Source organism: Lycium ferocissimum, chromosome 3, assembly GCF_029784015.1.
Source record: "Lycium ferocissimum isolate CSIRO_LF1 chromosome 3, AGI_CSIRO_Lferr_CH_V1, whole genome shotgun sequence".
Taxonomy (NCBI): Eukaryota; Viridiplantae; Streptophyta; class Magnoliopsida; order Solanales; family Solanaceae; genus Lycium; species Lycium ferocissimum.
In genome coordinates this window covers 29,014,317-29,040,007 of record NC_081344.1, presented here as the reverse complement: position 1 = coordinate 29,040,007, position 25,691 = coordinate 29,014,317, and the positions used below count along the sequence as shown (strand labels likewise).

Here is a 25,691-nt window from a genome sequence, read left to right as displayed (position 1 = left end):
TGCTTTCACACATAATCCTCTTGTTCTTGCTGTTTTTTTTTTTTTTTTTTTTTTTAAATTTCCTTCATGTTTAAGTCAAGCAGAATTCAGTTTATTAAGTGTTTTTTCTGGATGGTTTGGAATTCTGTCTGTTTCAAGTTTAAGCAGGAATTTAGCTTAGCTTATATTTAGATAAATAGTATTTCAGTTCTTTTTCTTCCACTTATTCTGGCATAAGATGAATGTAGTTTTAAAATTCTTGTATGGAAAGCATGTGGTGTACTGCTAATATGTTCTTTCTGTGTGTTCCTTTCCCTAGCCTATTATGAACGCTTATGCTAATTGCAGTTGTAGTTCAAGTGACTCTGTCTTCAAGGATGTGAAACATAAGTGGTTGACTTCTTTAAACTAAAATAAAACCAAGAATATGATCATCATGTCGATTTCCAGCTTTAGATTAAATATAGATCACTGCTTTCAAGTTACAAATTTAAAATGCCTTTTACTCTGCTGGCAACTAGTTTCATTTGATCTATGTGTTTGATTAAAACATGAGTGGATTTAGTAAGATTTGGATTGATTTCACATGAATGATGGATTATGTAGTTAAAAGGTTCTTCAGTTTATTTTTAAACCTCTTCTCTGCATCCTTTTGTTTTGCTATTCATCAATGTTAAATGAGAACTCCAATCGTAGTTGCTTGTGGTCGGTTGTTTTTCCCTTGTCCTAGTCCTATATGTGTTCATATATAAATGCATACACTAGGATGTACATCTCATCCTGTTTTGATAGTAATATTCATGTCTGGAGTGCTATAATCAGGTGAGGCATTTTCTTCCTTTTGCTTACTAGAAAAAGCTTTAAACAGTTTCTTTTAAACGTATGTGTGCTAGCAAATGAGTAGTTTAAATTTGAGAACCAGTGCCCATGGCTAGAACTGACTAATTTGGTGCTGTTGTGTTTATAATGGTTAGTTTAAGTTTCTCCACAACCTGTCTTGTTACCATAGTATGAAATATGCCAAACTTAGAACTTCTTTAAATTTTGAGTGTTGATTCCAAGTTCAGTGGCTAACTAAGATTCTGTCTAGTTGAAATGCCCTTTTTTTTTTTTTTTTTTCAAGTGTTATAATGCCAAACTTCAGTTTTTTTTTTCTTTTTCTTTTTCCTTTTTCGGAAACTGCATACTTTTTCCTTCTCAAATGAGTTACCCAAAACATGTTCAAATAGTGGAATGTTTTAAAACTGGTGATAACTTTCCTTAACAGGCTTTCTTTGAAATACCTAATGAGATTTGGATAACTTAAGGTTAATAATAGGCTATAATACTTGTGTGGTTGAAGATTGAGCCTCATTTGTTGAAGTCTATAGATGTTCTGCTGGTTTATTGTGTGTCCTATTTTTTTTAGTTTGCCTAAAGCTTCCGAAAGGATGAAGTGAATGATTTTGTTGTGACCTGATTTTAAATGCGTGCCTGTGTCATTTGTAAGCATGAGCAGATTTTTTTCTTTTTCTTTTTCTCTTTTCCTTTCTGCAAAAAGTCAAGCTGCCTATAGATCTTAGCTTCAATACATTGGCCAAACAACTGAATATTCCTGGTTAGACTATTTTCCAACTAGTATTGTAGAAGTGAGTGAGAGCCTCTGTTTGTTAAGACTATAATGCAGTCAGTTTGTTCGAGTATATGCTATAAATAGTTCTCTCTAGTTCTGGTTCCTTGAGAGAGTAACTGCCTTTGAATATTGCTGCAAATAACCAAGTACTAGATTTTACATAAATATTGTGATTTTGCTGAATACTAAGTGTGGCATTGATGACTTCTTAAACATGTACTAATTCGTTATTCTCTGCTTCTTGTCGCATGAACCAACCCGAGTCTGTCGGGCTTCCCTTCCCACATTCTGTGTTGGGCCCAAGGACCAACATACTATTAGATTGAGTCAGCCCCATCCCATTTTGGGTATAAGGCCCAACCATGGGTGAAAATGGTTCAAGCTTAGGTTGGTGAGATTGGTAAACCTGCACGGCCCATTTTTTGTCATTTTTTACATATTTTTATTGCATGTGTAGAATGCTTGTATAAATATTGAAACCCATATGATTGGAACTTAGTTGTATTAAACAAAACAATGCATATATCCTTTAGAATGGATAGGAACCCAAAGTATTTTCAATTTGGACCCAACAAAAGATAAGTGACAATATCCCTTCAAAAACAACTTTTCTTAATAAGCGGAAACTGAATACGGTAGGTATTTGTTGAGAAATTCAATTTTCTTAATTTTCAGAAATTACAAAAGAGTTAATAGAAATTCCGATTTCAAAAAGACATATAGAGAAGAATTTCAAAATTAGTTTAAGGGACTCAAATGACCTTTTTTTTTTTTTTTTTTTTTTTAAATTCTTGGGGTCAAGTTCACTCTAATTGGAATAAACAAAGGGGATGTCATTTGAATTTTAAATTTGAGAAAAGGATTCAAGAAGGGCTATATTTGGATCTTGATTTTGAGGAAAGATGGCTTTGGTTAGAATACGGTCGAGCCAATTGAGCTAAAAAGTGAAAATATAATTAACAAAATTCTTTTTTCTTATACATAAAAATCTGTTCTATTTTGCAAGAGAGATATACGGATTAAATTATGACATTGGATCAAACTAGTAGAAACTTAACAAAAACTTATAAGGATTAAATCATGACATTGTACCAAACTAGTAGAAACTCTACCTAAGAGAAGTCTTGAGTGGGTTTTGGGCCGAAAATGAAGTGAATGTAAACCCTCGTAAATATTTTTCCAAAAAGAAAATCAACTCTTTTTTCTTTAAAGAATATTTTGCAAAAAAATGGAGTTTTATGATATGACATGATAATTTTGCAAGAAAAAAATATATTTTAGCAATTAATCACACATTGAATCTCGTAGGTCAATCATGTTCTACGGATCCTTAATACTAAGGTGCTTAAAACCTTTCCTAGGGGATCACCAGAATTCTTACTTCGAACTCTGGTTTTAAAGGATTTTTCTCTTGTTTGAATAAACCTTTTAACCAGGTGTTCCTAGTTTATCAATAAATTAGGTGAGAATTTTAAAAATACTAAAATTCATTTAGAGCATCAATAATTTCTTAGTAGCTTTTATACATCCGCGTAAAAGTGAACCGTAACACCACTCTTAATCTTTCATAACTAAGGAATGAATAAGGGAAGAGGAATTCTAAGATGATAAGGATTAATGAAATAGTAAAAGGATTAGAGAAATTTACCGCCAAGAATCTTCAAGGATTAGGGAAATTTACCGCCAAGAATCTTCGCTAAAAATCTCCAAGAATAGATCTCAAGAGCTCTATTTTTGTAATGGTATTAAATGGGGGACTAAAGGCTTTTAACACTTCATTAATAACACCCACTGCCCGTCACCCGCTTTGGCGACGCTGGGACGGCTCCAGTGGAGCCGCTCTAGCGGTCCCTTGACCGCTTCAGCAGTCAAACCCAATTGGCTTGGACCGCTCCAGCGGTAGGGTTACTGCTCCAACCGCACATCGCCGCGTGCCGTTGCCGCCAAAGCGGGCACCAGACACCAAAAAATCCACCAAAATTCACAATTCAATCCGATTTTCTGACTAATTTTCGAGGCCATCTGCTCATATACCATACACATATACACACATAAAAACATGCTGCGAACGCGCTCGTGGCCTCAGAATTTTCAACGGAGGTCTTGTTGACCGAGTCAACCCTCGATACTTTAATTTCAATTTCTCAACTCAAGTCTCAAAATGCATCCGAGTGCATTGGGAACCGAACCAGATACACATATAAGTTCTAAACGACCATCCGGGCCTCTCAGAATCGACGGATTCCGAAAAAGGTCCGTTTACCCAAAAGTCAATTTTGGGTCAACTATTTTTCACTTTAAGCCCATATTTCCCAAAAAGTTGCCCGAATCCGATCTAGACACCTCGAGAAGCATGTCAACGGTCCCCTCGGGTCAAAAGTGAGCTAATCAATGTTCGGAGAGGGCGAAAATGCCGGAAAGCCTATAACCACTAAACAGGTCGTTATAAGAAAAGAAGGAGAACAAATTTTCTTATAATTTGGATAATTTACTGCACTATCAAATGTAAATAAACCAAAAAAAAAAAAAATTATCCAAAGATGGGTAAAGATTTACATGAGTTGCTCCCATTACTTAAATTTCTGAACTGTTATATCAATTACTATTCCAAGGAATTTCTCTCCTTTTCAAAGTTTTTTTTTATAATTTCTTACATCATCGTCTTCAACATTATCCAAAAGAAAAATAATATATATGCATATAGTACTATTACTAGAAAATGGGGCCCCCCAAATTTTGGGGCCTAAGGCAATGGCCTTAGTGACCTCCCCTTTTGGCCGGCCCTGGACATTGCCGGTTGCAATTGGTTTCTTTGAGGAAGAAGATACCAAGCGCATACCTCCAGAGGAGTATACAACTTGGAGAGAAGATCCATCTAATTTTTGTGCATGTGGCGTATACCTTTTATTTTGAAAAATTGTGGGAGCACATGAAGCATGAAAAGAAATTTTATTGACAACAGGAGAGCACTTTTTGGTTGTGACACAAGTTGATTTTACGAGGAGTGATTTTCACCGCTCTTGGACTAGAATTAGATCGGTTTTGACAAACCTTAAATCCACGCATGGAAATTTCTAAATCTCTACTGAAAGTAATTGACAAGGTTGACGTTTTGGGACTCAAAATCGGAAGAAAACTACAACAATGGGATGAGTGAAAAACGGCAATAAATTCGGGTTCTACTTTCTTAGCTTCATTATTTATTCTTTGTGATTTTTGTGAAATCTGATGTTATAAATATTAGAGTAGATAATTTATTTTGTGATGATCTTGCCATGCATGATAATTAGAAATAACATTTTCTTATTGTGATTGGTTATTCTTGCATAAAAGATCCTATGTGAAGTTTACTTTCAAATTGTAGGATGATATAAAATTTTATATTGTTTGCAAGTATGTGTCCATACATGAAAGTTGTTAAGAATATGAGATGTAGAGAACATGAGTTAGTGAATTGAGTTGTCTCTAAATGTGATATGAAAAAGCACTTAATGTGTTCAAAGTGTAGGGATATTTCACTTATGATTAGTCATCAACATTAGAAGATTATTTTTATGCCTTCAAAGTGCAAAAATTGTGTTCTTTCGCGAAGGGATGTCATTTAAAAATTGTGGATACTTGAAAGATTGTTACTTTTTATGAAAAGTATTATTTTATGCTAGTGGATAGGTTATTACAAGCAATGATATGAAGAACATAATAGAAACGAAGAGGTTTCTATCTTCCTTTCAAAATGAATGATCACAAATTAGTTAGTACCATGTTGGGTATCAAGATTAAATAAAATAGAGGGGGTTATGTATTGAGTTAATCCCGTTACATTGAGAAAGTGCTAAATAAATTTAGTCACTTAAACATAAAGAGGTCAACACCCTATTTGATCCTAAATTGAGTTAATGGAAGAATTGTGGCTTAACTTGTGTAAGCTAGCACTATTGGAAGGGCCAATAACCGAGTTCTTGATTTTCTTTTGAAAATTAAAGATTTGAGAGACTCTAATTTTCTTACTATTTTATAAGGATATACCAATACAAGTTGGTTATCGAGTTCGGGAGAAACAAATCCACAAAAGGTTGGATGTTTACCTCGGGAGGAGGTTTAATTTCTTAAATATCAAGAAACAAACACACATTCGACAATGGAGTTAGAAAATTCTTTAGAAAATTAAAGATTTGAGAGACTCTAATTTTCATACTATTTTATACGGATATACCAATACAAGTTGGTTATCGAGTTCGCGAGAAACAAATCCACAAAAGGTTGGATGTTTACCTCGGGAGGAGGTTTAATTTCTTACATATCAAGAAACAAACACACATGCGACAATGTGTCGCATAAGGAGTTGAGTGGTTGAAGGGCATTTTTTTAAAAATTCCATGACTTTGCAAAGTGTGAGCTCGGCTTTGTGCTAGTAAAGTCACTTTAAATCAAGTATATAAATATATTATGCGAAGTTAAATGTATAAATCAACGACATGACTGTGAGAAAGTTAATTCATGAAGGAATCATCTCTTTCTTATTTGTGGAGTCAAAAAATAATTTTGGTGATCTCATTACTAAAACTCTTATAAGGAAGTTGGTGAAAACCAACCTCGAGTTAATTAAATTAAAACTCCTTAATTAGGTCCACCAATAATGGCAACCCTACCTAGCTCTATGAAATGAATATTTATGGGTTCGAAGGGTAACAACAAGTTATTGATATGTGGATGTTTTAGCACTTAAATAAGAGATATACTAGTACTGATTGTCACAGATTAGAGGGTTGGGTTCATATACTCTTCATGAGGTTCAGTTCAAGGAACAAGTGTCTCAAATGTGACAAATACATTGAAAGAATTTCACCTATATGAACATAGAAGTGGTGCCGCTTCGATTGACAGATGGAGTTACTCTCATAAATGTTTATGAATTTTGGATAGCACATGGCCATAGAAGTGCTAAACATGTTTAAGTGGAAAGGGAGAATGAAATATTTATGTGTATAGCATCACCGATGTTATCATAAGGAATAACATGTTCAAAGCTATTATGCTACATGGGATTTCGATTTCATCTTGTGATGTTATACTAAGGTAATGTTCAAATCGAAAGATACATTACTCTACACATAAATATTATTTGATTTTCAAGTCTTGATTTATATTTTAATAAGTGGGGGATTATTGAAATTTTATTTAAATATAAATATATATTTACAAAAGGGTTTTACTTGAGAGGATGTCTTTTGTGAAAGGAAGTGTCCTTTCAAAATTATATAACCACCTTTTTCTATTTAAAAGAATTCTCTTGCCTTTTGAAGATAGATTTTACCGTTATTCTTCCTCCAAAAAAAAAAAAAAAAGAAAAAAGAAAAAAAAAAAACTCCTTTTCTTCTACAAAATTCTGCACTTGAAAATCATAAAAGTTTTTGCTTTCCTAAGACGGATTTTTCACTGTTTGCTCACTGCAGATTTTCAAAAGGCTTGTCATATCCACTAAAACTGTTTGCTCAGTGCAGATTTAGGAAAGTGTTCACTCGTATTTCAAGCCTCAATCCTGTGTTTATTGTTCATATTGTCAAACCTTCATCTTTGGGTTCTTCTTCATGTATTTTTTGTCTTCTTGGATAATATTTTCTATCATTTAAGAAAATTAAAAAATGGGTACATTGCTAACCTACAACAGGAACCTTCATGTTGTATATTAGCAAAAACCCATATCTATATCTATACTATAGTCGTTATGGAAAATGTAGGATCACCCCACCAAATAGAACCTTCCCAAAGGTAGTACGAGCTAATAGAAACTCGATTTTATAAGTCTAAGAATTGAAAACTTGACTTGTTTGTGGTTGTTGTTTTATTTTATAGAGTCCGGGGGGGGGGGGGGGAGGGAGGGAGGGGGGTGACGCAGAAAATTAGAACTGCGTTCGGAATTTTGAGGCCACGGGTGGATTCGTATGACGTTTTTATGTATATGTGCCTGTTTTGTTTGTGTTTCTGAGGCCTCAGATGAAATGGTGGGTGATAGAGGGGAAAAATGGGCAAAAGTCGAGCTTACTGCCCAATTTGGACCGCTGTGGCGAGGCTTGTACCGCTACGCCGGTACCGCCATAGCGATGAGTCACTCGCCGCCAGCGGTCGGTCAGTATTTCATGTGTCCGCCGTGGCGGGCCATGTCCTGCTATGGCGGTGTCACTATAGCGGAGCATTGGCCGCCATAGAGATGGTCGGGTTTCTTTCGTCCGGTAGCGGGCACTTAGCCGCTATAGCGAGACCGCTGCAGCGGTAAATTGACTGTTGCAGCGGTCAACGGATGGCAGAATGCCGTGTTTTAAACATTTAGTCCCACATTCTTTATTCATAATACTCCAACACAGTTCCCCACAAGCACCTAGGGTGAAATTCCAAGCCAGAGCAAGAAAACTCTTGAGAGGTTAGTCTCATCCATCCCTTTCAATCATTCCGTATCATCTTCATGATTATCATCTCTTTTATGGGTCTTCCATGGTGAAATTAGTAATAGTAACCCTAGGAATTAATAAACCTTCTATATTTGATGGGTTAGGATTATTATCTTTTATTTATCATCTAATGGCTTGGGTTAACTCCTCTTAATCATAAATTGAACCTTTAGAGCCATAAACATAAACTAAGTGAATTGAGACCCAGGGTTTCATAAAAATGGTAGGTTGACCATGGAAACTGCTTGTAAGTGATATGTTGATCATATATTGTTGTAAATTGATGGTTAGTAGTTACTAAGGCCATTGTTAGGTTTTCTTATACCTAGAATCATTCACCCATTGGAATGGGGCTAAGGAAGGATGTTTGGTATTGATTTTGTGACTAGAATAATTGTGACTCATTGAGCATTCTTATTGCTAGACTTTGAGCGTTCCGAGGCTTTACGGAAGGGAAAAGCTGTAGCAGAGTGACTCGAGTTGTTCCAGCTCTACGTTGAGGTAGGTTACGGTCTACTTGAGTTAGACTTTGATTAGTTGATTGTATGTGTTGTGAATTCATTAGGAGAAAACATGTCTAGTCTTCATGCATGTTATTGTGTGGTTGAACTCTTATGTGCAATTGATTGAGTGATTGTGTAGGCTTCGTGCCACTATTCATGTGTGTTGAATTTACGCTGATTGATGTGTTGTGATGAGAAGTTAATATAATCTTCTCGGTGATATTGTGATACGAAATGATGATTTGGGCATTGATAATAAGAGAGCAGGAAATACCGTTATGTACAAATATATGAAAAGGCATATATGTGACCTAGATTGTGGGCTCGTGGTTCGAGGTTCGTTCTGAAAATTAGAGATACATTGATGTGGCCTGCATCCAAGGTTCTTGTCGGAGCGGAGGTTTATGCTCAGATCCGATGAGTATCCGGAACGAGTGGTACATGGACACCATCGGTCCCTGCAGGTCATGACTACTGAGCAATTGCATCAGTTAGCATGTGTGTACAGTAGTTATGGTATTTGTGATAGACTTATTTCCCGTTTTGTGGTTTTCTTTTGGCTGAGTTCTTGATATTTGGTTACTTGATTGGTGATTGTCCTTGGTTGACTTGTCATGGTTTATTTATTTCCTGTCTGTTGGCTGACTTGTTTATTCTATTGATTTTATGAGATATACGTAATACTAATCTTAGTCGGCCTATAATATCTACCGGCGCATAGTGTTTGTACTGATACTATCTTGCTGCATTCTTTTGAGTGCAGATTGCGATACAGAGATTGCTACCCGCCCTCACATCTAGCGTTGAGGACGTTGCTGACAGATTTAGGGTAAGCTTGTATCCATGCCAGGCCGCCCGAAGATCTTCCTCTTGTGATGTCTATCTTCTATTTTGGATATTATGGTTATTTTTTAGACAGATCTCATTCCTTAGACATGTTCTAGATTAGAGTGCTCGTGCGATAACTTTCGGATTTGGAGATTTTGTAATAGTTAGAACTTTCGCATTTACTTCCGTATTTTTATGGCATGACTTATTTCGATTATCTTATGCTTGAATGAGTAATAACTGACTAATTTGGTTAATATAAAAATGTACTTAAATGACTAGATGACTTGTGTGTTGGTTCGCCCACTAGGAGTTAGTATGGGTGCCAGTCATGGTGGGTTGGGTCATGACGGAGTTGGTATCAGAGCTTTAAGTTCGTCGATCTCGTCGTATAAGGACATGTCTAGTAGAGTCTTGCGGATTGGTCCGGCAACGTCTATAATTATCTTCGAAAGGCTACTGGGCACTAGGAAAATTCCCTTTTCTTTCTTTCTTTCTTTCTTTCGTGCTACTTGATTCTAATTGGTATCTGCTGATTCAAATTGGTATCTAACTGCCCGTTACTCTCTCGCAGATGGTGAGAACACGCGCACCAACAGCTAGAGGAAGTGGTGGAGGCGGAGGAGCCGGTAGAGGGACGACCCCAGCTGGGGGCGGAGTCCTAGTTGTTGATCCTGTGCCTCCAGTGGTTCCAAATGAGCCCGTGGGAGAGGTAGCGGCACCAGCCCAGCCAGCGGTAGTACCAGTCCCACCAGGAGCTGAAACTGCTCCTGGTATACCAGATGCTATGGCGCACGTGCTACATTAGTTGTATGAGTTAGCATAGGCCAGAGCTATACCAGCAGTTCCAGCAGATAGAGGTGCAGGAGTAGCAGCCCCAGGTCCGGATAGAGTTCAGGCTCCGGGGGTTCAGCATGCCGCAGCAGTGGCACCTCGCTTGGATGAAGTTTCGAGTTTTGAGGCCTTTCCGAGGCCAGTTGCAGGGCCGGTGATGACTGGCGAAGAGCATGACTTATTTTGGAGGTTCACTAAAATGAAGCCTCCGGTTTTCTATGGTACTGAGTTAGAGGATGCATATGAGTTCATCATAGACTGTCACGAGAGGCTCCATAAGATGGGGTTTGTGGACAAGTACGGTGTATAATTCGTGACCTTCCAGTTCTTGGGTGATGCCAAGTTATGGTGGAGTGTAGGCCAGTTGGGTTTCCTCTGTTGACTTGGGTTCAGTTCTATTCAGTGTTCTTGGATAAGTATGTTCCGCATACTCTGAGGGACCGAAGGAAGGATGAGTTTGCTAATATTGATTAGGGAAACTCGTCTGTTGCTGTGTACGAGTCCCGTTTCCACTCCTTGTCCCGATATGCTCTTCAGTTGCTGCCCACTGAGGGGGAGAGGATCCGAAGAAGGGATTGAACATTGGACTTCAACTATCAGCTCTTCAGCTTGTAGCCACTGGGGCTTCATTCCAGGAGGTAGTGGAGCATGTTCGTGTTGTTGAGGGGATTAAACAGGAAAGTCATGCAAAACAAGTAGAGAAAAAGGCCTGAAGGGGTGGGGCCAAAGAATCGCTTCTCGGGGTCGAGTTCGCAGATATATACGGGGTGTCCGGTTCGGTCCGCGACGCAGTGTCGGACCGGGGCCCGTCGGGGCAAATTATCGTGCTTCCGATCGCACGGAGGTTATGCGCTCATTAGCTTCTCGTTTCGGGACCTACGCCGGATCGTGCATGTTACGAGTACAGCGAGATACGACACATTAAGAGGTATTGCCCACGACTCGGACGGATCGGGGGGGGACTCGCATCGTGCTCTTCGAGCTCCGTTTGCACCGATGTAGGGGGGTAAGGATAGCGCACCGGCAGGGCGCGGGCGCCCACACCGCGGGGGGAGGGTGTGCCCGGCCCTAACCGAGGCGGGTCCTCGGGCAGAGGCGGACGCGGCCGGTAGGGGCGGGGCTCAGATTGGACAGGGTAATCGTAGTGGTACACAGGCTACAGGAGGGCGCGGTCATTTGTACGCTTTTCCAGGTAGACCCGAGGCTGAGGCCTCCGATGCTGTCATCACAGGTACTATCTCAGTTTATGACCGGATGGCTTCTATTTTATTTGATCCGGGCTCTACTTTTTCTTATGTGTCTGCATATTTTGCTGTGGGTTTGGCTATGGTGTGTGATACTCTTGATGTCTCTATTTATGTATCTACTCTGGTTGGGGATTCGGTGGTGGTAAGTGGAGTCTAACCATCTTGTGCGATTACTTTTATGGGGTATAGTACTTGGGCAGATTTGATGATCCTAGATATGGTAGATTTCAATGTCATTTTGGGAATGAGTTGGTTGTCTCCACATTATGCTATACTAGATTGTCATTCTAAGACTGTTACCTTAGCTATGCCCGGGGCACTTAGACTTGAGTGGAACGGTAACCTTAGTCCCCTCCCTAAGAAAGTCATATCCTTTGTTCGTGCTAGGAAATTAGTGGAAAAGGATGTCTAGCTTACTTGGCGCATATCCGTGACACCAGTGCAGATACTCTATCTATTGATTCGGTTCCAGTATTGAGCGAATTTGCGGATGTGTTCCCCGCGGACTTGCCTGGTATGCCACTTGATTGTGACATTGATTTTAGGATTGATTTAGACCCAGGGACTCATCCTATCTCTATTCCACCTTATAGGATGGCAGCAGCAGAACTCAGGGAATTGAAAGAGCAGTTATAAGATCTTTTGAGTAAGGGGTTTATTCGCCCGAGTGCCTCTCCTTAGGGTGCTCCTGTGTTGTTTGTTAAGCAGAAGAATGGGTCTATGCGTATGTGTATTGACTACCGTCAGCTAAATAAGGTAACTATCCGGAATAAGTATCCCATTCCCCGTATTGATGACTTGTTTAATCAGTTACATGGTGCTTCTGTGTTCTCTAAAATTGTCTTAAGGTCAGGGTATCACCAATTGAAGATTCGAGCAGAGGATGTTCCTAAGACAGCTTTTCGGACCAGGTATGGACACTATGAGTTCTTGGTTATGTCTTTCGGGCTTACTAATGCCCCAGCTGCGTTCATGGATTTGATGAACAGTGTGTTTAAGCCCTTTTGAGACTCTTTCATATTAGTGTTCATTGATGATATCCTGGTGTACTCTAAAAGTAAGGAGGAGCATGAGAAACATTTGAGGATTGCTCTTGGGGTACTGCGGGAGAAAAAGCTGTATGCTAAATTCTCCAAGTGTGAATTTTGGTTGTTTTCTGTGTCCTTCTTAGGGCATGTAATTTCTAAGAAAGCTATTATGGTGCATCTTCGAAAAATTCAGGCAGTTAAAGAGTGAGCTAGGCCTATATCAGTGACCGAGATCCATAGTTTCGTGGGTCTGGCTAGCTACTATCGTCGGTTTGTGAAAGGGTTTGCCTCTATTTCTTTCATTTGACTCGTTTGACTCAGAAAGAGGTACCGTTTTAGTGGTCCGACGAGTGTGAGGAGAGCTTCCAAAAGCTCAAGACATTATTGACTACAACGCCTATTCTAGCATTGCCCATAGAGGGCAAGGATTTTGTTGTTTATTGTGATACTTCACATTCTGGTTTAGGTGCTGTTTTGATGCAGGAAAAGAAGGTGATTGCCTATGCTTCTTGGCAGTTGAAAGTGCATGAGAAGAACTATACTACTCATGACTTAGAGTTGGCAGCAGTGGTGTTTGCGTTGAAAATTTGGAGGCACTACTTGTATGGTGTCCATTGTGGGGTGTACACTGATCATTGCAGTTTGCAGTATGTGTTCACTCAAAGGGATCTGAACTCTAGGCAGCGGAAATGGATGGAACTGTTGAAAGACTATGATATCACTATTTTGTATCATCTCGGTAAGGCAAATATAGTGGCTGAAGCACTGAGCAGGAAGTCGGCTAATATCGGAAGCCTGGCTCGTCTGATTTCTTCGGAGCGTCCGTTGGCTAGAGAGGTTCAAACTCCGGCTAACAGTTTTATGAGGCTGGATATTTCTAACACGGGCAGGGTGTTGGCTTGTATTGAGGCTCGGTCATCCTTTCTAGAGCAGATTAAGGCTAAGCAGTTTGAAGATGCTAAGTTGTGCAAAATTCGTGACAAGGTGTTGCGTGGAGAGGCCAAGGAGGTCGTGATTGACGAAGAGGGGGTGCTGCGGATTAAGGGGAGAGTTTGCGTGCCATGTGTGGGTGATTTGATCAAAACTATTCTGACAGAGGCTCACAGTTCGAGATATTCTATTCATCCTGGCGCGACTAAGATGTATCGTGATCTAAGGCAACACTACTGGTGGACTAGGATGAAGCATGATATAGTGGAGTTTGTTGCTCAGTGTCTGAACTGCCAGCAGGTGAAGTATGAACATCAGAAACGTGGGGGTACACTTCAGAGGATACCTATTCCTGAGTGGAAGTGGGAAAGACTAGCCATGAACTTCGTAGTTAGTCTTCCGAAGACGTTGGGAAAGTTTGACTCTGTCTGGGTTACTGTTGACAGGTTGACTAAGTCTGCCCACTTTATTCCGGTGAAGATAACTTATGATGCGGAGAAATTGGCTAAAATCTGCATTTGTGAGGTGTTTAGGCTTCATGGGGTGCCTATCTCCATTATGTCCGACAGGGGCACAACGTTCACATCCAGATTTTGAGAGTTTTTGCATGAGGAGTTGGGTATGAAGTTGGATCTTAGTACAACATTCCACCCACAGACTGACGGGCAGTCTGAGCGGACCATTCAAGTTCTTAAAGATATGCTTTATGCGTGTGTGATAGACTTTGGTGGGCACTGGGACCAGTTCTTGCCTTTGGCTGAATTTGCATATGACAATAGCTACCACTTAATTATCGGTATGGCTCCGTTTGAGGAGTTTTATGGTAGGAGGTGTAGGTCTCCTATTGGGTGGTTTGATGCGTTTGAGATGAGACCTTGGGGCACTGATCTTCTGAGGGAGTCCCTAGAGAAGGTAAAGGTGATCTAAGCTAAGCTTCTAGCAGCCCAGAGTAGGCAGAAGGAGTATGCGGACCGTAAAGTCCAAGATCTTGAGTTTGGAGAAGGAGAGCAAGTGTTGCTGAAGGTCTCACCCATGAAGGGTGTGATGAGGTTCGGGAAGAAGGGCAAGCTTAGCCCGAGATACATTGGGCCGTATGATATCCTCAAGCGTATGGGGGAGGTGACTTATAAGTTGGCTTTGCCTCCGGGTCTATCAGGCATTCATCCGGTGTTCCATGTTTGGATGTTGAAGAGGTACCAATGAGATGGTTCGTATATAATCCGTTGAGATTCGGTTTTATTAGATGAGAATTTGACATATGAAGAAGAGCCCGGTGCCATCTTAGATAGGGATGTTGACAAGTTGAGGTCTAAGGAAATATCCTCTGTGAAAGTTCAGTGGAAGAATCGTCCGGTGGAGGAAGCTACTTGGGAAGCAGAATCTGATATGCGTAGCAAGTATCCTCAGCTTTTCGCCGAGTCAGGTAATTTTTCCTGGTTTACTCATCCTTGTCCATTTGGGGACGAATGATGTTTTAATTGGTATCTGGTGTAACGACCCTTCCGGTCGTTATGGAAAATGTAGGATCACCCCACCAAATAGAACTTTCTCAAAGGTAGTACGAGCTAATAGAAACTCGATTTTATAAATCTAAGAACTGAAAACTTGACTTGTTTGTGGTTGTTGTTTTATTTTATTGAGTCCGTCGGTGGAGGGGGGGGGGACGCAAAAAATTAGAACTCCATTAGGAATTCCGAGGCCACGGGTGGATGTATGACATCTTTATGTATATGTGCATGTTTTTTTGTGTTTGTGAGGCCGCGGATGAAATGTTGGATGATAGAGGGAAAACTGGGCAAAAGTCGAGCTTACTGCCCAATTTGGACCGCTGCGACGAGGCTTGTCTTTGCTACGGCGGTACCGCTATAGCAGTGAGTCACTCGCCCCTAGCAGTTGGTCAGTATTTCAAGTGTCCGCCATGGCGGGCCATTTCCTGCTATGGCGGTGTTGCTATAGCGGAGCATTGGCCGCCATAGCGGTGGTTAGGTTCCTTTGGTTTGCTATAGCGGGCACTTGGCCGCTATAGCGAGACCGCTGCAGTGGTCGACGGATGGCAGAATGCCGTGTTTTAAACACTTAGTCCCACATTCTTTATTCATAATACTTCAACACAGTTCCCTACAAGCACCTAAGGTGAAATTCCAAGCTAGGGCAAGAAAACTCTTGAGAGGTAAGTCTCATCCATCCCTTTCGATCATTCCGTATCATCTTCATGATTATCATCCCTTTTATGGGTCTTCCATGGGGAAATTAGTAATAGTAACCCTAGGAATTAATAAACCTTCTATATTTGATGGGTTAGGATTGTTATCTCTTATTTATCATCTAATGGCTTGGGTTAACTCCTCTTAATCATAAATTGAACCTTTAGAACCATAAACTAAGTGAATTGAGACCCAGGGTTCCATAAAAATGATAGGTTGACCATGGAAACTGCTTGTAAGTGATATGTTGATCATATATTGTTGTAAATTTATGGTTAGTAGTTACTAAGGCCATTGTTAGGTTGTCTTATACCTAGAAATCATTCACCCATTGGAATGGGGCTAAGGAAGGGTGTTTTGTATTGATTTTGTGACTAGAATAATTGTGACTCATTGAGCATTCTAATTGCTAGACTTTGAGCATTCTGAGGCTTTATAGAAGGGAAAAGCTGTAGCAGAGTGACTTGAGTTGTTTCAGCTCTACGTTGAGGTAGGTTACGGTCTACTTGAGTTAGACTTTGATTAGTAGATTGTATGTGTTGTGAATTCATTAGGAGAAAGCATGTCTAGTCTTCATGCATGCTATTGTGTGGTTGAACTCCTATATGCAATTGATTGAGTGATTGTGTAGGCTTCGTGCCACTATTCATGTGTATTGAATTTACAGTTTGTGTGTTGTGATAAGAAGTTAATATAATCTTCTTGGTGATATTATGATACGAAATGATGATTTGGGCATTGATAATAAGATAGCAGGAGATACTGTTACATACAAATATATGAAAAGACACATATGTGACCTAGATTACGGGTTTGTGGTCCGAGGTTCGTTCCGAAAATGAGAGATACATTGATGTGGCCCGCGTCTGAGGTTCTTCCTAAAGCGGAGGTTTATGCTCGGGTCCGATGAGTATCCGGAACGAGCGGTGCATCGACACCATGGGTCCCCTACAGGTCATGAATACTGGCAATGACATCAGTTAGCATGTGTGTACAGTGGTTATGGTATTTGTGATAGACTTATTTCCCGTTTTGTGGTTTTCTGTAGACTGAGTTCTTAATATTTGGGTGACTTCATTGGTGATTGTCCTTGGTTGACTTGTCATGGTTTATTTATTTCATGTCTATTGGCTGACTTGTCTATTCTATTGATTTTATGGGATATGCGTGATACTAATCTTAGTCGGCCTATGATATCTACCAGTGCATAGTATTTGTACTGATACTACCTTGCTGCATTCTTTTGAGTGTAGATTGCGAAACAGAGATTGCTATCCGCCCTCACATCTAGCGTTGAGGACGTTGCTGACAGATTTAGGGTGAGCTTGTATCCATGCCAGTTAGCCCGAAGATCTTCCTCTTATGATGTCTATCTCCTATTCTGGACATTATGGTTATTTGTTAGACATATTTCATTCCGTAGACATGTTCTAGATTAGGGTCCTCGTACCATGACTTTCGAATTTTGGGGATTTTGTAATAGTTAGAACTTCCGCATTTACTTTCGTATTTTTATGGCATGACTTATTTCGATTATCTTATGTTTGAATGAGTAGTAACTGACTAATTTGGTTAATATAAAAATGGACTTGAATGACTAGATGACTTGTGCATTGGTTTGCCCACTAGGAGTTAGTGTGGGTGCCAGTCATGGCAGGTTGGATCGTGAAAACGAATAGCCTTAGAAATGTTGATTGGACTTTTTCCCTTTATTAAAAGATTCCACAGTAGACAAAAAGGTCATTTACTATTTAAAAAAATAATAATAATAAGTATAATTTAACACAAAAATATATTGAAAATATCATTCAAGTAATTAATAACAAGAGTCTTTACCTTAATTAGATAGATAGTAGAACTCAAATATGGTAGTTTAAAGAATATTATATTATTAAATCTAGGACTTCTTTTCCGCAGCAATTAATTCTAATCCCTAATATTTAATATTTAGTATTATAATTCATCTTCGTCTCCACTGCATAAGATGAGAGGCTAAAGTGATCACGTGGATGCCTTGTTAATATTTGGAAAACCTTTTTCTCCAACAAGAAGGTAAATATCACGCCCCGAACCATGGTCTGGCCGTAACATGACACTCGGTGCCTGACTGCATGTGACCAAGCAAACCAACTGGCTGGCTGAATCAACATATGATATCAAGACATACTTGAATACGAAAATAACATTAAAACATGCTGTTCTACTAAAATCTGACTGAGATATCATAAATGCGGAAATACTGAATAAGTCTGACAGTCTGAATAAGTAGCCAACAAGGCTAACACAAAAGCTGCTAAACATCTGACTGACTGGACTATAGTCTACGAAGCATGTAAAGAGTATTGAACTACTAACTGTTTATCGGGACAAGGCCCCCGGCATATCTCACTGGCTGAACTACTATAAAGACTGAAAGTATGATAATGCCCCGAAGGAACTGCGGCTCACCAAGTAGCTGATACGAGAAAGTCCTAGCAAGCAGAACCGTCAGCCTGTAAATCGCTACCTGCATCTCCCCAGGCAAAAGTGATGTTAGTACATTGGAATTGCACTGGTACGTAAAGCAATCGAAAGAAAGAACAGTAAATACTGAAACTGAACTGATAACTGATAACTGAATTGAAGTAAGGAAGTAAAGATATGAATACTCATGTTCTGAACGAGGAACCACATGTTTATACGAGTAAATAATCTGCGGCCTGTGCCCAATATATATGTGCACAAACTGCAGCCTCAGGCCCAAATATACGTATACATAGGAATCACTTGAGAAAGATTTACCTTGGAAATCCTGTGTTTTGGGTGAAGAATCATGTTACTAATCATGAATTAATGTTAGAATTACTTAGGAATCGTTAGAGCGGTCTTACCTCGACGTGGGAGAATGAGGAGAGGAGGAAAACAACTGCCTAGGGCTTTAGAACGAAGTTGGAATGTTTGATAAATGAAATTTTGAGTCAAGTGTTGAATTTATGGCACGGGAATTTTGGAGCCCCAGGCTCGCCGAGCGCGCGATCTAAGGCGAGCCCTTGCCTCCTTTGGGGCGAGCTCAGTGAGCTCCCCCGTTCATTTTACACTTAGACGATTTTCTTGAATTTTTCCAACTTTTGGACCCCTACCTCGTTGAGCGCAGTCTAAATCGAGCCCTTTCCTAGCTTTGGGGCGAGCTCAGCGAGCTCCCATGTCTATTTTACACTTAGTCAAAATTTCACGTTTTCTACCCATCAATAGCGTTCAGTAAAATGAGCATAGCTCCTAGCATAAAGCTCCGTTAGGGATCCACAACACACCATTGGAAAGGTATTTCAAAGGGCTACAACTTTCATGTTTTAAGTTTTCTTATATTCCTAATAGATTTTCAAAAAATCAGGCTAGAAGACAGACCTGCCGAAACTTAGCCGATTCTATTGAATCTTAAGCACCTCTCTATTAGCCGTTTTACGATGATCATATCTCCTTGCTCCGAACTCTGATTGGCCTGATCCTCATATGCCTTGAAAGTAATTTCTTCGTACCACAAATTTCATTAAAGAATCTTTTCCAAATTCTCAATGAATCAAGGGGTTATGGGTGCCCGAAATGGGCCTATCAACCACATTTGCAACAAGTATAAACTTTCAAATTTTTCGCTAAAACTCTAACAATACGAATCTAACATTAGTTCTATGATACGGGGTGTAACAGTAAAGCTTTTGTTTTCTTTTCCTTCTAAGCTTTTATTTGTTTTTAGTTTTTTTCTTCAAAGACGAGAGAACTAGGGAAAGAAAAGTTGAGAAAATCATTTTTAGTTCCTTCTGGACACTTCGTCATAAAATTAGGAGGGAAAATTGAAACCCAATTTAGTTGGAGTTTGATTGTAAATCTTCCTGTCAAAGGAGGTACTAACAAACCCATGGATGAATTTATCGGCATTGAGATCTTCTTTTTTGCTTACATGAAATTTGTTTGGCACTTTTCTTTTCAATGAATTTGTATCTTTGCACTTTGGAGGTGACGTAAAAATAAGTTTATAACTCAAAAAGAAATATTTTTATTAATATCTAAATTCAATATTTTAATATTATCTTAATGACTTGATATGATAATTATCTAAAAGCAATTCTAACGTACGTTGTTATGACTATTTCAACTGATTCTTCTTTCTTTTCTAGACATAATTAATAGCTACTATTATATTAATATTAATTTGTTTTATCTTGTAACTGACAAATTATTTGGTCCCTTGAATTGTTATTATGACATTCAATGTGGTGAAACAATTACTATTTTGATTCAATACGTTTTGAGCTATTTAGTTGCTTGCAATCAGTTGGACATATTTCACCTATACAGATTTTTTGATGTAAAACTCTTCTTATCTTCATTTTGTATGGCTGGATTTTATAATAAAATAAATCTTTGTTAGATTCTGGCTCATAGTTTTGTACTGGACGAGCTTGTTAAATTCTGGGGGATACATCTATATCGGGTGAAATATCCTTAAGGATAGTGTCTTAATTGACATGTCTCAAGCTATGAGATTGTTCAAGAATTCCCTACAATGCTAGTGATCGAGTATTTTCCGTAAGATTTTCAACAATCTTATGGATATGATGTATTCTAATCTTATGGAGAATCAATTTAACGATGTCCAAATCGCTATTCTAATCCCATTCAAAGGTATAGAGAGCTTTCACTCATTTTTTTCAAAGAAGGTAAAAGTACGTATAAATCGAAACAAAGTTGTTTATATATATCAATCTACTCTCCAGAGATTGTACAATATATATGAGCATTTAGAATTGCTAATTGTTTGCTTTCGGGGGGGGGGGGGGGAGAGAATAGAGGCAGAGACACAATATGTGATTTATATGACTCTTGAAACTGAAAAGTTTTTCCAAATACTTTGGGTAAAATAATAATTTAATTATGACAGATTTTATTATTATGCGAATATGATATATTTATGTGCAAGTCAAGCTTTTAGCTTTGTACCTTTTATATTGAGAAAAAAGTTATTTTGATATGGAAATGAAATTGATACGAACGAAAGAATTTTATCATGAGCTGGTGTTTGACAGAGCCGATTTTATGTGTCAAACAATATGGTATTGAGATTTTGCAAAACTAATTATCAAACCTTTCATGAAATATAAATTATTTTGTGTGTGACGAACTAAGTTATCATGTCCATCAATTTAGAGAAGATTCGGAAAAATGATAATCCTGCTAAGTGAAAATAATTTTGACTAAGTGGATGATATAATTGTTGTGGTCATTTCTCGAGCGGATCTTGTGGCTAATGTGAGATATTGAGTGTTAGATGACTTCGGTGCTACTGAGCATATTTGTTCTAGTAAAGTTAATTTTGTATCCTACATCCAAGTTGAAAAAGAAAAATTTATTTATGTTAATGATCCAAGAGCTACTCAAGTTCTTGGAATGAAAAAGTTCTTCTTAAAATCACTTGTGAAAAAGTTATTGGCATTTGCTGGGGTGATCTATGCTTTTAATATTCAAGCCGATTTAATTGTTCTGGAATTATTAGAAAATGTTGGATTAAAGATTTCTTTTGAGAATGTTATGGTTGTTTTAACTAAGAATAATTTCTTTTGTGGGCAATAAGTATTATAATCATAATTTATTTTTGCCTAACATTTTTCAACTAATAGCATTTTGAATACTGTTGGTTGTCTGTTTGCTTTGCTTGTAACTTGGATAATCTCATATGCCAAAAAGAAATCAAATAATGTATGGGGTTATTGCACTTGTGATGTGGTTTCAAAACTATCTGTTTCTTAAAAGGCTTTCTATTAGTGATCATGCATGTAGAAGTCCAAAACTGCTCCATTATAAGACGATTATTTCTAAATTACTGTTGAATTGTGTTCATGCCTGGAGTTTGTTCTACATCCTTGTACATGACCTCTTTCTTTATTAATTTCATTATGCAGAAAATCAGATTAACATTCCCGTAATATTTGTACTTCTTAAAAATTTTGAAAATATGGGGGTTACGCTCTCTGACTAAATTTATGTTGAGATAAATATTTTTAAAGTGATAATAATTTACGTGGTCTTGTTGTTCAAAATGATTTTGAAGATGAGAATGTGTGGAGAAAAAGTAAAAGGATAGAAAAATATTTTGGTGAAGATTTTTATACTTGTCTTGTTGATAATGACCCTAAAGTATATTATGTTGTTATTTCTTCTCTTGGTGTATTATTTTGGAGAGAAGAAACTCATGATAATGTGTTATGATGAATTAATATTAGTTGTACTAGAGAGTGTACAATAATGCTAAGTGGATCTCAAAATTCATCAGTGATTATGTGTTTACAAATTGTGGGGGTGTAATAATATGAAAATTAGCCAAATAGACCATAATGAAATCTGAGTTTATGATTTGGAGTTGGCTGGTAATGAGAGATACTTCTTAGTAAGCATTATGGTTGAGATGAAACCAACGTTGGTTGCCAAGCAGCATTAGCTGTGTGAGAAAAATAAAATTTTCAATAGCAATAAAACATATTCGTTTGAGACAAAAGTGATAAACAAGCACTGTTGTGAGATGGAATTATTTTCATGAAGTATGTGATGTCTGTGGTGAATTTGGCTGATTCACAAAACTAAAACAAACATCGAGTGGAATGAGACTTTCGTCAATTGAGAAGATTGTCAGTGATGGTAACCCAATCTATGTGATTGGAGATCCCATGAATTAGGTTCATATGGGTAATAACAAGTCATTAGGTGATCAAAAGTGCACTATTAAATATGTTTCCTATGATGTGTGAATATATAGTGCAAATCTGCAGGGCAAAGTGAGGTTGAGCAATAAACTCTTAATCCATTACCATATCCTTTATAGGTAGTGTATTGCTCTGCAGAATACACTTGATGGGTGGACCTATATGAGTGAGGAGTGGTGCCGCCCCTATGAAATTATGATGGATTTCTAGAGCACTCATGAATATCAGGACACGTGCATGGCTTCTTAGCGCAAAACCGCAATAACAACAAACATTGTGCGAGTAAAATGTGATAGAATAAGACTCTAGGCTTACAAAAGAATTCTTGGTTCATAAAAGTTCTAAACTTTACCAATCATTCTGTAAGTTTAATCTTATTTTATCTATATCTGGTTCATAGTCTACTCGACACCAAATTCGATGCATTGTATTCATATGTGGAAACCCAGCAAAACTTCTTATTTCTTTCTATTATTTAATATTCTTTTTGAGATACGTGGGGTATTGATGTGAAAATAAGTTTATATCTCAAAAAGAAATATTTTTATTAATATCTAAATGCAGTATTTTAGTATTATCTTAATGACTTCATATGATAATTATCTAAAAGCAATTCTAACGTACGTTACTATGACTATTTCAACTGATTCTTCTTTCTTTTCTAGACATAATTAATAGCTACTATTATATTAATATTATTGTTTTATCTTGTAACTGACAAATTATTTGGTCCCTTGAATTGTTATTATGACATTCAATATGGCGAAGCAATTACTAGTTTGATTCAATACGTTTTGAGCTATTAGTTGTTTGCAATCAGTTGGATATATTTCACCTATATGTACTCTCGTTCTTTTCCTATGGAATAGATTTTTTGATGTCAAACTCTTCTTATCTTCATTTTGTAATGCTGGATTTTATAATAAAATAAATCTTTATTAGATTCTGGCTCAGAGTTTTATACTAGAAGATCTTGTTAAATCCTGGGGATACATTTATACCGGGTGAAATATCCTTAAGGACAGTGTTTTAATTGACATGCCTCAAGCTATGATATTGTTCAAGAATTCTCTACAATGTTCGTGATTGAGTATTTTCCGTAAGATTTCCAACAAGAGTTTCTTTTGGAACTGTCAATGTAAATTCATTGCTTTAAGTATTTTTGTGGTTTTATCCATTGCATGCTTGTGTGATTTTAATCTCTATGCTTAATTTTTGTGCATACAATTGAATTTTTTGTAAAAGGAGTGGTCTTTACAATTCATTAACACGCTGATAACCTTCAATTTGTTTTAAACACAGTACAGCCATGACCATGAAGTGTATGAGCCTGTCTTTCTGCAATACGAGAAGCTGCGGTGGCTGAGAATGTGACTTTAGAATAAAAAAATTTATAGGTTCTCTCCTTTGTTTTGTTGGTCAAAAGGAAATTAATTAAACGTAAATAGTTTTTTTTATCTGATATTGTATTCTTTTTCACAGATTTGCTTAAACATATTTCTTTTGTAATTTCGTTTATTAGCATCTTAGTTGATTTTTTTTTAAATTTTGTTTTAAAATTCAGATATTCAATTATCAAATGCAAACCCTGGCAAATGTAAAAGGGGGCACATTATTCCCTTTGCGGATAATACAGTAAGTATTAATTCTCCCTCCGCTTTCCTTTTTATATTTTTCTTTAGTTCTTATAATTTTTACCTAGAATTATGGAACATGTTTTGACAAGGTAAAGAATGGAAGATTGGATCCTGTATTTATGTTATCTTAAATCACTAATTTTTTGTTATCTTTTTCGAATTGAAATCACCAAGTAATAAAGTGAAAACTTTGTTCAGAAGGGTTCCAAAAGAGGCTTAGGATCGGTAAATAACAATAAATTAGAGTGGTTGGCATTCAAATTGTTATGGTATTTCTGTAAGACGTGAAAAAAGAATATATGGGTTGATCAAAATCGAGGTTAAATACATGTATTGCTTTGCATTTATGTTTTTCTCCAATATTTTATTTTAGTGTTCCATCCTATCAGTATTTAGATTATATGTTTGAAGATTTTTGTTGGCAGAATTCCTTATACCTATCATTTTAACAGATGGTGATAACAAGGATCTAATTGTTCCTCCTAGTCTTGAAGAACTCAAGGACATTGTTTTCTCCATGAGCCCTTCTAGTATTCCTGGACCTGATGGATTTTCGGGAAAATTTTGGTTTTTCGGGAAAATTTTATCATTCTTGTTGGGACATTATTAAAGATGATCTCTTATTGATGGTTCTTGATTTTTTTTGCAGGTTCACCTCTTTCAAGATCCATCACCCATACATGCCTCATTATGATTCCTAAAGTGGCATCTTCACAACAGTTCACTGATCTTAGACCGATTAGTCTTAGCAATTTTTCTTGTAAGATCATTTCTAAACTAATGAATCACGGCTTACTCCTTTAATGCAGAAACTAATTTCTCCTTGCCAAACAGGTTTCATTAAAGGAAGATCTATCTCTGACAACATCATGATGACTAGGAATTGGTCCATAATATCAACCAATCACCATAGTATGGCAATGTTGTCATGAAATTAGACATGGCTAAAGCCTTTGATAGAGTTGATTGGGATTATCTATGTCTGGTTCTTAGAAAAATGGGTCTCTCAAATCTTTGGATTGATAGAGTTTGGAGACTTATTTCCAATGTCTGGTACTCCATCAATTTGAATGGTACCAGACAAGGTTTCTTTAAGTCTACAAGGGGCATAAAACAAGGTGACCCCTTATCCCCTTCCTTATTTGTGATAGGAGCTGAGCTACTTTCCCGGCTCATGAATAAGCTTCCTGGAACAAGTTTTATTCCTGATTATGTTGAAAGATCAGGTCCTTGCATTACTCATCATTGTTATGCTGATGATACTATTCTCTTTTCTTCAGGTGACCAAGATTCTCTTAATCAAATGATAGATAATCTGGAGACCTATGAGAAAACTTCTGGGCAGAAAATCAACAAAAGCAAATCTGGTTTCTATACACCCAATAACTTGGATGAGTCCCATATTAATATCATTCATAACATTACTAGCTTTAACCACTTTCAATTTCCTATGCAGTACTTAGGTTGTCCTATTTATTTAGGAAAGGAAAAAGTGGTTTACTTCAATAATTTAGTTGCTAAAACTGCCAATAAACTTCAAGGGTGGCATGGGAAATTACTTTTCTATGGTGGTAAAGTTGTTTTAATCAAATCTGTTTTACATTCCCTATCATTACACCTTATTTCTATTATTCATCCTCCTAAAAAAATGTACTTTTGCTTCAAATTGAAAAGATTATTATAAACTTTTTCTGGGGAAAAGATGACAACAA

The 25,691-nt window shown here is 37.6% G+C and overlaps 1 protein-coding gene across 1 annotated transcript in view; it reads left to right on the top strand.

Annotated features, from left to right (window-relative positions):
• The first annotated feature begins 5,801 nt into the window (after window positions 1–5,801).
• Window positions 5,802–25,691, top strand: part of LOC132050152 (uncharacterized) — a 90,043-nt gene continuing 70,153 nt past the window's right edge. The window contains exon 1 of the mRNA XM_059441232.1: window positions 5,802–5,812. The gene's annotated coding sequence lies outside the window, so the exon portion shown is untranslated. The remainder of the gene's footprint in view (window positions 5,813–25,691) is intronic.